Source organism: Podarcis pityusensis, assembly GCF_964106645.2.
Source record: "Podarcis pityusensis genome assembly, chromosome: 1".
In the NCBI taxonomy this organism is placed as follows: domain Eukaryota; kingdom Metazoa; phylum Chordata; class Lepidosauria; order Squamata; family Lacertidae; genus Podarcis; species Podarcis pityusensis.
The window spans coordinates 16,177,513-16,193,557 of record NC_138028.1 but is presented as its reverse complement, the minus strand read 5'-3'; positions in this window follow the sequence as shown (position 1 = coordinate 16,193,557).

Below are 16,045 nucleotides of genomic sequence, written 5' to 3'. Positions count from 1 at the left end.
GAGTAAGTCCTGTTCAACTTACTTCGGGGTACACGTGCATAACAAAGGCAGCTCTCTAGAAATAAAATAGGGGGTAATTGTGTTAAGTTTGTTGCAGCAAAAAAAACCCCAAAAAGGTTTTGGGGGTACCGTGAAGATAAATGCTCAACCCGATCCGGTGGATGTTTATTCAGAAGTAAATACCCGTTGAGTTCAATGGGACTTGCTAAGTAATTGTGAATAACGGCCTGCACCCATGCGATGCGATCCTGTGCATATTTTCTCAGAAGTAAGCCCCACGGTGGTCAGTGGAACTTACTCCCAGGTAAATTTGCACAGAAGTGCTGCTTTAGATTTCTATTCAAAGACATTGATAAATAATAATTAAAAACTTATGCAACAATCTCCTTGTTGTTTTTTAAAAGAGGTTTTATTATGATTCACATTATTCTAACCGAAATCATAGAATTGCAGAGGTGGAAGGGATCCCAAGGGTCATCCAGTCGAACCACTTGCATTGCAAGAATCTCAACTAAAGCATCCACAACAGATGGCCATCCAATACCTGCTTTAAAAATCTCTAAGGAAGAAGAGGAGGGAGGGAGGAGAAATTAGTATGACTCACTCCAGAATGAATGCATTTTGTGGCTACCAGGCTATATAGGACAAAAAGTTATTTCCTACAGAGCGCGTCCATCTTTTCGGGTCTTGGCTATTTGCACAGCACATCTACAGATGCGCGACCGCGACTGTTGCCCCGCGATGATGACACAACCTTCTGCAATGTAGTAAACTGCGCTTTCTCCATCGGGCTTCGGAAAACTGCTCTTGCTGTGGAGCGGAGAAGCCAGGGCTGAGGTTGGTTGGCCACTTTGTTCGGCTCCTTAGTCAGTGGTGCCACCTTGACACCTCTCAGAGCAGCACCCAGTACAACGTTGTACTCCACAGACCTCTCTCTCTCTCTCTCTCTCTCTCTCTCTCAGACACACACACACACACACACACACAGAGGGAGGTAGGAGGAAGCAGAAGGTGTCAGATTTAATCCCCGCCACTTCCAGGTAGGGCTGGGAATGTCCCCCATCTGAAACCTTAGAGGGCTTCTGCCAGTCAGTGTAGACAATACTGAGTTCGATGGTCTGACTCAGTTTCCTTTGTCCCTATTCAGTTGTGGGGTCGGGATTCCCAAGGGTGACATTGAAGATGTCCGGTTTATAACGCCCCACTACGATCCCAAAATGGAATTAAGATTGCCGGAAGAAATATCAACAACCTCAGATATGCAGATGACACAACCTTGATGGCAGAAAGTGAGGAGGAATTAAAGAAACTTTAAATGAGGGTGAAAGAGCAGAGTGCAAAATATGGTCTGAAGCTCAACATCAAAAAAACGAAGATCATGGCCACTGGGCCCATCACCTCCTAGCAAATAGAAGGGGAAGAAATGGAGGCAGTGAGAGATTTTACTTTCTTGGGCTCCATGATCACTGCAGATGGTGACCGCAGTCACGAAATTAAAAGACGCCTGCTTCTTGGGAGAAAAGCAATGACAAACCTAGACAGCATCTTAAAAGCAGAGACATCACCTTGCCAACAAAGGTCCGTATAGTTAAAGCTATGGTTTTCCAAGTAGTGATGTATGGAAGTGAGAGCTGGACCATAAAGAAGGCTAATTGCCGAAGAATTGATGCTTTTGAATTATGGTGCTGGAGGAGACTTTTGAGAGTCCCATGGACTGCAAGAAGATCAAACCTATCAATTTTTAAGGAAATCAGCCCTGAATGCTCACTGGAAGGACAGATCCTGAAGCTGAGGCTCCAATACTTTGGCCACCTCATGAGAAGAGAAGACTCCCTGGAAAAGACCCTGATGTTGGGAAAGATGGAGGGCACAAGGAGAAGGGGACGACAGAGGACGAGATGGTTGGACAGTGTTCTCGAAGCTACCAGAATGAGTTTGACCAAACAGTGGAAGACAGGAGTGCCTGGCGTACTCTGCTCCATGGGGTCACGAAGAGTCGGACACGACTAAACGATTAAACAACAACAACTATCCTTAGAAAAGGCTGGCAGGGGGCAGTGGATGGGGGGCGGGGCGGTTATGCCTGGGACGGATGGGGTGGGAACGAGACTAAAACCGAATCCAAAACTGATGGGAAGCGATTCGGCAGCGGAAACGGGATCTCGTGGTTGGATCCAGCCCAGGACATTCCCGACGCAGCGAGGTGTTAGGATGCGAGTGTTCCATATAGTGCAATGGATGGCGCTAACGGGGTGGATTATCCAAAGATAATCGAGGCTAAATTTTGGCAGGGGTGTGCCAGAAAGAAGGAGAGGCAGGGTTGCAGACAGGGATGGGTGCCAGCAAAATGAGCGGCTCTTCCTTGAGTTTGGTTACAGCTGGGGTGTCACCATGGGAAAAGAGAGGTCAAATGTGTTGGGGGCGGGGGAGAAGAGGGAAAGGTGAAGAGGACTGAGAAAGTCTTCTCCCCACCCCCACCCCGTTTCCCACGATCAGCCTCGACTGCGCGTCCTATCCTCAGCTTGTTTATTTTGCACATTGAAACTTTGCCGTGTCACGAAACAGGAGCTGGCTTCGTAGCCAACTAGAAACCCCAAATCATAGAATCACAGAATTGTAAAGTTGGAAGGGACCCCAGCGGTCATGTAGTCCAACCCTCTGCAGTGCAGGAATCTAATCAGAAAGAGGAAAACCGAGCGGGACATATTTATAACTGGGGGACGGGGTTCCAAGCCAGCGCTGTAGTGCGCGTGATGCTGAAGCCAGACGTGAAGGCACAGTTGCGCGCAACTTTCTCTCGCTTCCGTGCGCGATGTTGCTGTTTTGTTCGAACCAAAGCACCTCCGGAGCGCTGGCGAATTAAGCCGAGGCAGCGAAGAGCGCCTAGCAGGCAAGGTGGGAAGAAAGGCCCTGTCCGGCTAAAGGCTTTACCTGCCGGGCTTTTTAGGACAAGTGAATTTGATTTAATTTTTTTCCCCCAAATCTCTTTCAAAACCGCATACAACGAAGTTAGGTCTCAGGAAAACCCAGCGCTAAGTTAGGGGAGGAGTCTGGGCAGAGAAGCATCGTCCCCACACTTGTGAGGGTGGGTGGGAGTCTTCCTACAGGTGCGCAAATCCCTTTCGCTCGTGGCGAGGTACTAGCAGCAGCTTGGGGGGGAGGGGCGTGTAATAGCATAAGCGAAGGAAGTGGCTCACCCGCCAATCGGCAAAGGAGCACGTGGAATTGTTCGGGGTTCGAGCCTCAACGAGAGCGGCTTGTATTCAGAATCAATAGCAGCCCCGGAAGGAACTTTATTCTCCCGACCGGCTCGCTTCCTGTGTCTCTCTTTCCCAGTTTTTTGTTGTTTTTTTAAAAGTTCTCGGAACGTTCGAAATTCGAACGCCGCACTACTCTTTCGAACGCAAAACGAAACACAACAGCTGACCAATCGCGTGGGCGTGGCGCGTGGAGTTAAAAGCGGCGCTCAGCGCTGATGTTCCGCGTATCTCCGCGTTCGGATTTCGAATGTTCGCGGAACAACTACCCGCATTGATGGAAGTAGCCAGGATTTTTAGGGGGGCAGGCCTTTTGTTGGGGGGGGGACAGAACCTCAGTTTGCTATGTACAGTATTTTTATTTATTTTTATTTATTGAAGGGGCAGCTGTCCCTCCCTGCCGCCCCTTGGCCACGCCCATGCCCATATTTCGCTGTTTTCCCAGACAGATCAAAAAGATTGGGGGGGGGGGGACGGGACGACGACAGGAAGCAGGGCGCTTCTTAGGTGGGACCCCAGCACCACCATATCTGAAGGTGAGATGTGTGCGTCTGTGCACATCTTTGAGCTGCGATTGACCTACAACACCTGTTTGACTTCAGCTGATAAACTCGCGTCTTCCCTTCAGACGTTACCTGGGCATTCCTTGCGGGGACATCTTTTTTACTAGTGTGTGAGGCGGCCTTCCGAAATGTGCCAAGGAGACTGAGGGAAGGGGGCGACTCTAATTTCAAAGGGGAGCAGAACGTGCAGGGAGGTTCAGCATCCCTCCTTTCGCTAACTGGAAAGGTTCGGGGGATGGAAGACGGGGAGGGGGTTTAGCCTACGTTTGTAACCTGCACAGTCTGGAAAAGGCTTTCCTTTGGAAAACTGGAAGAAGATTAGCTTGGTCTTCCTCAGCAAGATCCAAAGTCTTTAAAAACCACTTCTGCTGTTTTGTTGTTATTATTGAGATTTTATCTTTTCTCACAGAAGGTTAAATGGGAAAAAGTAGGCTGCAAATACACTGAAGTTGCAGTGTCGATATATCCTTACTTGGTGGGGTGTAAACCCCTCTAAACTCAATGAGCCTTACTTCTGAGTAAACAATTAGGGCTGTTCTGTGATTTCAGCAAGTACATGCCAAAGTAAGTCTTGCTGAATGCAATGGAGTTTACCCTTCAGTTGCAATTAATAATAATAATAATAATAATAATAATAATAATAATAGAATTTATATACTGCCCTATACCCGGGGGTCTCATGACGGTTCATAGAATAAAAGCAAGACATAAAACCACAAAATACCTATTAAAAAAACAACACCAACCCAATAGCCCTTCTGTTCTTGCAGGTAGTCATAAGGGAGGGTTTCATTGGAATTGGTGAGACTTATTCAAAATCAGTCTAGCTGGGTGAGGAAAGAAACTACTAGCCAGAAGATTCCTACTGATTAATAAGTCAAAATGACTGTACTGTTATCCATTACAGAGGAATAGCCATGTAAGCTTGTTGCAACAATTACAAAAAGGAGCTTTATGCCTTAGTCATTAAAATGACTCACTGGTTTGCAGTGCAATTTTATGTATGTATACTCATAAGTAAATCCTATTGAATCCAGTGAGCTTTACTTCCAGGTAATTGGGTATAGGACTGTAGCCTTATTGTTGGCAGTCAGCTTTGTGCTCCAGTGCTGGACTGTCCACAATTTTCTTTCTCAATCAAACTGATGCATGATGCAACTGATAAAGGGAGCCTTACATTGCAAACCCTCCTGGCCCTCTCAGAATTATATCCCACTGAGTTCAATGAGCTTTATGTCCATATCTGTGTGTATGGCAGGAATTGCCAGTGCAGTGCCTACAGAGACTTTCTCCTGTGCTTACGGGATCCCTTCACCTACCACCAGCCCCAGTATCTGCTTGGTTGCAGGGTATGTGGCACACACAATCATTTCTCTAGTTTACAAATGTGTCCATGGGCTCCACACCTATCAGGACCACAATAGCATTCAGAAAGCTGTTCATGGCAGATTAACTTCAGCTGTCAGTCTTTGTTTCAGCGACAGTTGATCAGTTTTTTGCCTGCCTGATACAGGTAGGTCAGGGGTCAGCAAACTTTTTCAGCAGGGGGCCGGTCCACTGTCCCTCAGACCTTGTGGGGGGCCAGGCTATACTTTGGGGAAAAATAATGAATGAATTCCTATGCCCCACAAATAACCCAGAGATGCATTTTAAATAAAAGCACATATTCTACTCATATAAAAATATGCTGATTCCCGGACTGTCTGCGGGCCGGATTTAGAAGGCGATTGGGCTGGATCCGGCCCCCGGATCTTAGTTTGCCTACCCATGAGGTAGGTTGTTTTGCTCTGGTTGCTGCTGTTTTTATTCTCTTGTTTTCTGTGGAGTTTTAAAATATGGCATTTATGTTGCAATATTCCATGTGATGTTTTTGTTTGAGTTTTAAGCCTAATTGCTGCACGTCACCTAGAAAACTTGCATTAGAAAATGGCACAGAAATGCAAATGATATTTTGATACATGTACTGTATAAATAAATTCAGGCTCGTTTTCCCATGGAGGCTCAACAAAGCCTCATCTTATGCATCTTCCAGAAGCAGTGTAACTAACACACACCTTCCCAAACTGCCTTTTAATGATGCAGGATGGGGTAGCATACTTAGCAAGTTGTTCTTCAAGCCCTTGGGTTAAGTCCAATTACGTAAATAGTGTGTTCTATATAGGGCTGCCTTTGAAGATAATGTCGAAACTGCAGTTAGTTCAAAATAATGCTCCATGACTAACTGGGAGCAGGAGATATTATATTACACAGATTCCTCATCAAGCTCACTGACCCTCAGTCTATTTCCAATCTCAGTTCAAACGGCTGGCTTTAGGTTCTTTAATGCATTTCTCAGCTTGGGACAATGGTGCACAAATGATCCCCTGTCCCTACATGTGTCTGCTCACACAGACGTCTTTAACAGTTGGTCTTCTTTTTTTAAAGCACCCTAGAAATTCATTGTTCAAAGGCAATGTAGAAATATCTATAACAAATAAATAAACATGAACAGGCAATGCTACCTTTAGACACTGGGTGCAAGGGAGCCTCAGATCACCCCATCCATCCTGAATAGTTTTTGCAGTTCATGGGGTCTGTGGTTTGGTTTCTCCAAACTCTATTTTAAGTCGTCTTGCCTTTGCTGACACTGAATAACGTTGTATGCTTTCTCCTCTTAACTTGACATGCCAATCAAATGTTTCCTTTCTGAATCAAAGGAAAGCAAAACTGTACTGCGCTCATGTTCTGTTACGGACAGAACATCCTAAACCCAAATCTATTTACTTTTCTTCCAAATTAGGGAAAGGAAACAGTACTCTTGCCATAAAACCTCACTTTCTTTTCTGGGGGGTGGAAATTCTTGCCACTCAGAAATGAAACAGAAACTTGTTTACACTTGATGGCCCAATCGCAGCTGTCTTGCCAATTTTAGAAAAGAGGAGGCTACATCTGACATTTTTCGGGAAACGGATAAGAGTTGTTGTTTTGTTCCACTGCAACAATTGTTCTGCCCGTATTTAACTTTGCTCTTTAAACTACAGCTCCCTTCACATCTTTAAAGGCCCGAAAAAGATTAAAATAAAGCGTAATATCTGAACTCATAATTTAGTCTGGTAGTATAGTCCGATTTCTAGGTAAAACTGTTGAAAGTATCTGCCAATGAAAGAAAAAAGGGGGGAAAGAAATTCTGCAGTGGCCAAATTTTCTTTTATTATTATCTTATTGCCACCTCCCCATCTCTCAATGCTGCTTATCCCCATATTACAAACAGCTTTACCTGCTACGTAAATCCTGCATATCAAGCTACTGTCAAAGATGCAGGAGCTGATCATGTTAAGACACTAATAGGGAACCTCTTCACCTCAGCATGCCAACATCCTTATCTCAACAACCCCCATAGGCCAGTGTTTTTCAAGCACTGTTTTTCAACCAGATGTTGCCTGGTGTGCCGTGGGAAAAATTGAAAAATTCGAAAGATTTTTTTAAAAAAATAAATCAAATTTTCGCCCACTAGGCGGGCGCCGGACTGTGTCCTGGGTATGAGGGGTGGTGGGGTTTTTGACCCCACCCTCAGCCAGCAGGGGCGCCGATTGGCGCTCCTCAGGGGGACACCCTCCACTTTTCTGATGTCCGGGCTGTGATTGGTCCAGACTCCAGCCTGGACCTATCACAGTAGGACATAATCTTCCGACTTCCTTCCCGCCCAAGCACAGTGTGCGCAGCAGCGGAGAGAAGAAGACGTTGCGACTCGAGTCACCAGGAGGACCGGAGAAGTTGTCATTTTATTTCTCTTTAGTCTCCACTGAATTAGGGACCCTTATAGCTCAGCATCAGTTGATGGAAAGGACATGACTTTACAGGAGCAGGAGGAACTAACTGAACTGAGACAAAATCGTGGTTTCAAGCTAAGATTTGCTGATCTACCTTTGGGCAGTTTTTGGTTGGATACTGCCAAGGAGTTTCCCCTTCTGGCAAACAAAGCTATTTTGACATTGCTCCCGTTTCCCACTACATATCTGTGTGAGATGAGCTTTTCAAGCATGATTGCTATAAAAACTAAATATAGAGAGACTGAGAGCTGTTGACGAAGAGCTACGTGTGTGTCTTTCTTCGATTCCAGCCAGAATATCAGCTTTGTGTTCAGCCAAACAGGCCCAGGTTGCGCACTGAATAAAATATTTTATAATTTTTCATATTTCTGTTTACTTACTATTTCATCATAAAGTAATTATAAAATACTTTCTTTGTGTTTATTTGATTCCTATTCAAGAGAATTACTTTATATATAGTCAATATAGGCACAGAGTTAAATTTTTTAACATTTTCTAATGGTGGTGTGCCTCATGATTTTTTTCATGAAACAAGTGTGCCTTTGCCCCAAAAAGGTTGAAAAACACTGCCATAGGCCAAGTCTGACAGGTGGGCGGGGCTAGCAACCGCCAGTCTTCTGGTGTTACCATCGTGTCAAGTGACAACACTGCCTCTGAAGTGCATTTTCACCACTTGGCAATACACTTCAAAATGAAAGCTGTGCCTTTACCTGCCTCCCGTTGGCATCACCTATGACATCTGAGGTGGGGCAGGTGGGTGTGGTTTTGAGGGGGAAGTCTCATGGCTCAGATCAGGACCCCTGATCACAAATGGTAAATGTTGCTTTCTAGTGAGTGTGCAACCTGGCCTGCAACACTGGCAGGGGGTGGCTTGCGTCTGATGACCGACACAAGGTTTTTTGGGGTTTCTGAGGCAGAAAATTGAAATGGCACCTCCATCGCAGGTTCACAGTCACATGGGAAGGTCTGCGCTTAGGTGAAGGTAAAGGGACCCCTGACCATTAGGTCCAGTCGTGACCGACTCTGGGGTTGCGGCGCTCATCTCGCTTTACTGGCCGAGGGAGCTGGCGTACATGTCATGTGGCCAGCACAACTAAGCCGCTTCTGGCGAACCAGAGCAGTGCACGGAAACGCCGTTTACCTTCCCGCCAGAGCGGTACCTATTTATCTACTTGCACTTTGACGTGCTTTCGAACTGCTAGGTTGGCAGGAGCAGGGACCGAGCTATGGGAGCTCACCCCGTCGCGGGGATTCGAACCGCCAACCTTCTGATCAGCAAGTCCTAGGCTCTGTGGTTTAACCCACAGTGCCACCCACGCCCCTAGGTCTGCGCTTAATGGCATCCAATTCTACCACCTGAGCCGGTTTCCACAAATTGCCTCATATATCTCTCCCCACCCCCCATCCCCAGTAGCATATTCTTCCTTTTAGAAAGGAAATGTGTTCCAGAACTTTGAGTACGCAGGGCAAGCTGCAGTTCAGCCCATAACATGCAGGGCAGTTTATGATCTGTCACCTCTTAAATATGTGTCTCACTCCTTAAATACCTTGCAATCATTCCATATAAACAATATTTTGCGGCAAGTCTTCTGCAAGGTAATTAGGGGGTTGAGTTCCTTTTTTCTTTGGGTATGGGGAAAAAAATGAGGAAAGCTTCCCCCCCCCCCGCAAAAAAAGTGCACCACAATGTACTAGAGGAGGTTAAGAGGATATCTTTTAAGAGACCAGCTTGTGGCTGGAAAAACAAAGTGATCTGTTCTTTGAGCCAAAAGGATTCAGAGGAAACTTCTTCTTTTTTTAATCTGACAGATAAGTTTGTCTAGTTAAAGCAGGGATGGGCAACCTGTGGTCCTCCAGATGTTGTTGAACGGCAATACTCTCATCATTCCTGACTCTTGACCAAACTAGCTGGTGCTGATGGGAGCTGGGGTCCAACAACACCTGGAGAGTCGCAAGCTCCCTGTCCCTGAATTAAAGGTTATCAAAATGATCTAGTAATCCTCTGTTTGTGACAGCAGAGTTGTGTGCCCAACATTGCTCAGTAAATAGTCCATTGGGACAAAAGGGGCAGTCAATCTGCGCTCAGTCAGTGCCCGCTTGTCTGCCTTTTAACAACCAATCCAGCAGGTGACGCTGGCTGTCAGCTTCCTCTTCCTTCCTTCCAGAACCCAACAGGGAGGAAGATGGGGACAAAAGTAGGATTAGTTGGCTCTGCCTGTCATTGGTTCTAGCGCCACCTACTGTTGGCCTCCTGCCTCACAGCCTGCCAGTCCTAATGGACACCAGTCACTCACCACTGATAGGCACAGAGCTCTATGATATTCTGTAGTCTTGTAGGGGTGAGGCTGAGCCACTGATGGATACACATGAGGGAGGAAAGAGCTTGATTTCATTTGCAGCATTTATTGTATTTTACTGTAATGTGGTTTTTAGTGTTATCAGAGAACTTTTTTTGTTGTTGTTATGGTCTATAAATAAAATAAATAAAATAAATGTACACATACTTGAAATATGCGTGCCTGAATAAATAAATAAATACTGTATTTTTCGCTCTATAAGATGCACCAGACCACAAGACGCACTAGTTTTTGGAGGTGGAAAACAAGAAAAAATATATTCTGAATCTCAGAAGCCAGAACAGCAAGAGGGATCACTGCGCAGTGAAAGCAGCAATCCCTCTTGCTGTTCTGGCTTCTGTGATAGCTGCACAGCCTGCATTCGCTCCATAAGACGCACACACATTTCCCCTTACTTTTTAGGAGGGAAAAAGTGAGTCTTATAGAGCAAAAAATACGGTATCTGCTGAACTGCTTCTATCCTGTCCATAAAAAGGCAATCACAGTATCTGTGTCGTGTTGATCTCCAGAAGAAGCCAATTTTATTTTCAAAGAGAAGCAAGGTAGTTTGGAAGGACGATCACTGCATATTCACCCCACTTCTATATCCAGCAAATAGCTTCTATTTATTTTATTTTTTTTAAAAAGGAATGTTTCAAAAACCTGCAGAACCTGTTGGACCAGAGCCAATAGCAGGATGAAATGTGTGTCTTCACCAGGCAAAGCAATAGATCAACTTCTTCAGTTCTCTGAATAAACTAAAGCTAGTCTCCAGCCTCCATTATCTGAACCCAATCTGCAAAATTGTCTCTGGCACTGCTTTTCACTTCCCTGTTCAACAGGTTTTTGTGCAACAACATCTATGGACTGAGACCATCCGTTTACCACCAGTAAGCTGATTGTCTGCACCATTGTGCCAAGTGGCAGAAATAAATCTGCCACACACTGCTTCACAATATTTTGCTGATCAAGTGCAAAGAATGCCTGCTCTGTCATAAGCAGAGAAAGGGGAAATTATGTCATCTGACTATAGCATGGGTTGAGTGGTGATGTGGTGATCAGTCATTGTCTTGGCACTATTGTGCTCAGCAGAGCAGATTTCCTGAATATCCTGCTCATATTACAAGTAGTTTATATTCTGCCACACTAAAAGTATGATCCGAAATGGGTTCATCGTTCCAAAACCAAAGCGCAAGCCTTGATATAGTTGGTACACCCTTCCTCCAGGTGGGTCAAGGCTATGTATGTTTTTCCTCATTTTATCATCACAGCAATCCTGCAAGGAAGGTTAGGCTGAAAGATGCTAACACTAGCTGTTGTTGTTGTTGTTGTTGTTGTTGTTGTTGTTGTTGTTAATATCCTGCTCATCTGGCTGGGTTTCCCCAGCCACTTACAGGCCACCTAATGAGTTTCATAGATGAGTTTCACAGACGAGATTCTGTAATTCGCCAACAAATTTGACTGCATTTCTCTGGGTTTGAAGGATCATCCGCTTCTAAGAAAAATCTGCCAATAGACCATGTATCTAATTCCTGCTTTAGGCTAGTATTAATGTTTAATGCTCCAGAAAATTGGTAGGCTGTGCATGCTGTCTTCAGGTTTGGTGGTCCACCTATTTAGTTATATTGTATTTCTGCTTCCTGTACATCTAATTTGGCTATGCTGTTTGATCCCGCTGTGTAGATCCGCCTGTGTGTGTGTGTGTGTGTGTATTCTTTCCTGTCTTTAGATGTCTATATAATAACCAATTTCTTGCATCATCTAAGAACAAAGCTTCTTTCTGCTTCAGACCTCTCTCCAGAAATTGCTCCAAGGAGGTTGGGCTTTGCACTGCACTCAGTCTTTCCAAGCACTGGACATGTGGATGTTCTACATCTGAAGACCCTCAACCAGGGGTCTTCAAACAGAAGTTGGGCAGCCATTTGTTGGAAGATGCCCTAGCCTTGGATTTCATGCATTGCTTGGATAAGACTCTATGACCCTTACACAAGGCTCTATGACCCTTGGTGATGCTTCAGATGTGTCAACAAGCAAGTGCAAATCTAACAGTGCAGTCCTAGGTCACAACCACACTGTACATAAATAAATATCCGAATGGATGCGTATCACCAGAAACATTATACACTTGCAGGGCAATCCTATGCAGCTTTGCTCATAAGTAAACACCATCATGTCAAATGAGGCTTACACTGTGCAGGATTGCAGCCTAAGAGTACATTCCCATGCAAACATATCTGGGAGTAAGCTTCATGGACCCCAATGGGACACACTTGTGGTGTGTGTGTGTGTGTTTTGGTCATTGTGCTGTAAATGGCTCAGCTGCTACCAGCATTCTAAAACCTTTGGGATTCCAAACTACAGCAAGCAATAAGCTCAGACGTCACTGGAACGACAGCAAACACGTAATCGTATTTCACAACCAGGTACACGCTGGATTATCTTGAAACGATGGAAGAGGGTCACACTAAGTATGATACAACGAGGGTTCCAGTTTAGGAAAACTGCTGGTTTGCACCTGCTTATCTCAAGCTGAAAGGCCAGATCTTAAAAAAAAACAGCAAACACAAATCTATGGACCACAAGGTAATGTACAATCTAGTCATTACACAAACACACACTCATACATGCAAACACACTCCCCCAGCCATTGTGCAATAGAACATCAAGGCTTGGTTCTTTTTCCTGTAATACTTTCTGTACTACCAAAATGGGTGGATTTGGTTTTTTAAAAAAAAACAACAACATAGCATCATAGGAAATAGCTGCCCAAATCTGGATCTGCCCCACTCCGGAAATGCATAATGACATTATGATAGTAGTTTGTTCAATGTCTGAATGTGGCTGGAATTAGGGGTGGCCATGTGTCTTACTTTCCAAAGGGCAGGCATCTGATGGAAAACCTGCTCTGTCCAAGACCAATATAAAGATAAAGAACCATCAGATGTGAGAGCAGGTGAGCTCTCATAGGCAATAAGCAGCTGGACAGCGAACTGAATCAGCAGAGGAGTCACCTGGCCACAGTCCTCCCCCATTGTGGTGAGATGTATTTCTGTTCACTTCGTAGGAATCATGCCAAATTTTAGGCATATACATCAACATATGCAAAGTTTATGCAAATCTGGTCCTTTGTTCTCCTTTTGTGGGGTGAGGTATTGCCTTTTTTGTGTCAACAAGCATGAGAACAGCCTTCCTGTGGGTTAAACCACAGAGCCTAGGACTTGCTGATCAGAAGGTTGGCGGTTCGAATCCCCACGACGGGGAGTTTGAAAGCACATCAAAGTGCAAGTAGATAAATAGGTACTGCTCCAGCAGGAAGGTAAACGGCGTTTCCGTGCACTGCTCTGGTTTGCCAGAAGTGGCTTAGTCATGCTGGCCACATGACCTGGAAGCTGTACACCGGCTCCCTCGGCCAGTAAAGTGAGATGAGTGCCGCAAACCCAGAGTCGGTCACGACTGGACCCAATAGTCAGGGGTCCCTTTACCTTTGCTAGTTGAGCAATGAGAGAGTTCTGGGGCAGTAAAATAGACTGCACCACTTAGGACTGGGGAAAAAAAAGACTAGATGAAGGGCGTAGGCTGGGCCAGACCCTTTATCCACAATGTGATTGGTTGTTGTCTTTAACTTGCATAGAGCTTGTGTTTGTTTGTTTGTTTGTTTGTTTGTTTGTTTGTTTGTTTGTTTGTTTACACAGGGGGGCTAAGCACTAAAAACAGACACCCCCTACTCATCATTTGAAATGGTACCACCTCCTCTAATAACTCAGGATTCTACCTCTTCCTGCTGCATGCATAAACTGAGACACAATACCATTTTTCTCACTCATCAAAAGTCTTTTTTTATTATTTTATTTTTTGAGGGATTCAACTTTGTGGTCTTCCTGTCATTCTGTCCGCACAACCATTTCCGTTTGCCCAGTGGAACGACCTCCCTTTTCCTTCCTGCACATGCTGTTTGGGGGGATTCTGCAGACACCACCCCTCCCCAACTCTATTTGGGGGCTGCAGGCCACATTGGGGGTGAAGAGAAGGGAGTCCTGTACACTAGTGGGATTCATTGCACTTTCTCCTGCTAGAGCACCTACTGATTTGAATCTTTACTATATAAAAATTAGCAAATAAGAAATATTTATTTGCAGATGGGGTTTATGTTCCAACCCTCGTCAGAGGTAATCTTGGAGTAGGTCAAATGTTATAAAATACAATCTAACAATAAAATGTAGTTTTTAAAACATCTCAGTAGTTCACACGTCATCTAACCCCAGTTCTATTCAGATGGTTTAGTAAAAGTTCTGGAGGACTTTAGCAGGTACTGAAAATTGGACAAAGATGCCAGCCAAACTTCTAAGGGGAAGTGTTCCACAGGCAAGTTGTCATTGCCGAGAAAGTCTTACTCTAGGTCAGATATGTCCTGTCGTCAGATAACATTGACACTGTCCAAAGCTGGAGCTCCCCAGCTGACGTCAAAGCTCATAGAGGACAACACAGGGAAAGGCGAACTTTTAGGTAACCAGGTCCTAAGCTGGTTTGTACACAAACTCTACAGAATTTTAAAATCAGAATTGCATCATGAAGTTAAGTGATTTGTTTTCATTGTCTATATAATATGGAGTGATGGAGAGAATAAAGTTTTGTTTGGTTATGTGATGTCATTGTAAATTTATCCACACCTCCAAACAGATCTTGAAATGGCTGGGTTGTCCATGTGCATAAGGTGGTTTCATCTCCAATGCAGAGACATGTAAGAAAGATGAAATAAAGGTAAAATAAAATGCACCTGAGTCCATTTATTCTTTAGGATAGAGTCTGAAGCTAGAAAGTGAAAGAAAGCCTACATAGACTTCAACAAGTTGGATTTGTACTTCGGAGAAATATCCTCATTTGAATTGCTTTCATGCGTCTATCTGTCATCCCAGAACATCAAACAGTGTATCACCTCCCCTGGTACCACCTCAAGCACATTATTATTATTATTATTATTATTATTATTATTAGCCCTCCCATCTGGCTGGGTTGTCCCAGCCACTCTGGGCGGCCCCCAACAGAATAATAATAATAATAATAATAAAGTAATAAAACATCAAACATTAAAAACTTCCTTAAACAGGGCCACCCTCATATATCTTCTAAAAGTCAGATAGTTGTTTGGGAAGGCGTTCTATACTTTTCAGTACAGGACAGCCCAGCTTTTCAGCTGACGCTCAATGAACAGCAACTAATGGTGAGCTGCAAATGTCTCCCACATTTTCTCTTCTGCGTTAATTAAGGAGAAACTAAATAGCATTCAAACATGATCAAAGGGAAGATAAAGGTTTGGTTAAATTCACATGGGTGGGCTACAGGGCTGTTTGTGTCATAATAACCTTAAATTTTTGAGGTGGGTATGGGTGGCTTTTTTCCATTCTGTCAATCATCTCATTAGGGGGCTGCTTCCTACAGCCTTCTTGGATGTCCATGCTTCAGTTAAAGCCCAGAGGAAGACATCCTAACTCCACCCGTGAGGGGTTTTTTTCAGATTAGGAAGTGTGGGTAGTCAGGGAAGCTGTGGAGTGCTGGAGAAATGTTCCCTACAAAGAAAAATTCACCTCACAAAAGTGACAGCTGAAAAGTAAGCTGAAAACCCCACAGCCACCAAAATCCTAAAGGAATTTGAAAGTATTCCAAGAATTATTTTAAAAAACAAAATAAAATTGTCCAGTAGCACCTTAGAGACCAACTAAGTTTGTTCTGGGTATAAGCTTCCATGTGCATGCACATTTCTTCAGATACACTAAAACAGAAGTCACCAGACCCTTCTATATAGTGGGAGGGTGGGATGAGGTTTTTCTCAGGAGGGTAGTAGGAGATGGGTGATTGACTCAATGGTAAACCTGTTGATGACTGTTAATGACTGCAATTAGTCCTACAGGAAAAAGCAAGGGATAGTATGCAGATGATTAGCATATGTAATGAGACAGGAATCCAATATCTCTATTAAGATCATGTCTCTCCATAGTTTTCAGTTTAGTGATAAGTTGTAATTCAGCAACTTACGTAAGCTGTAAGTGTGCATGCACACGAAAGCTTATACCAAGAACAAACTT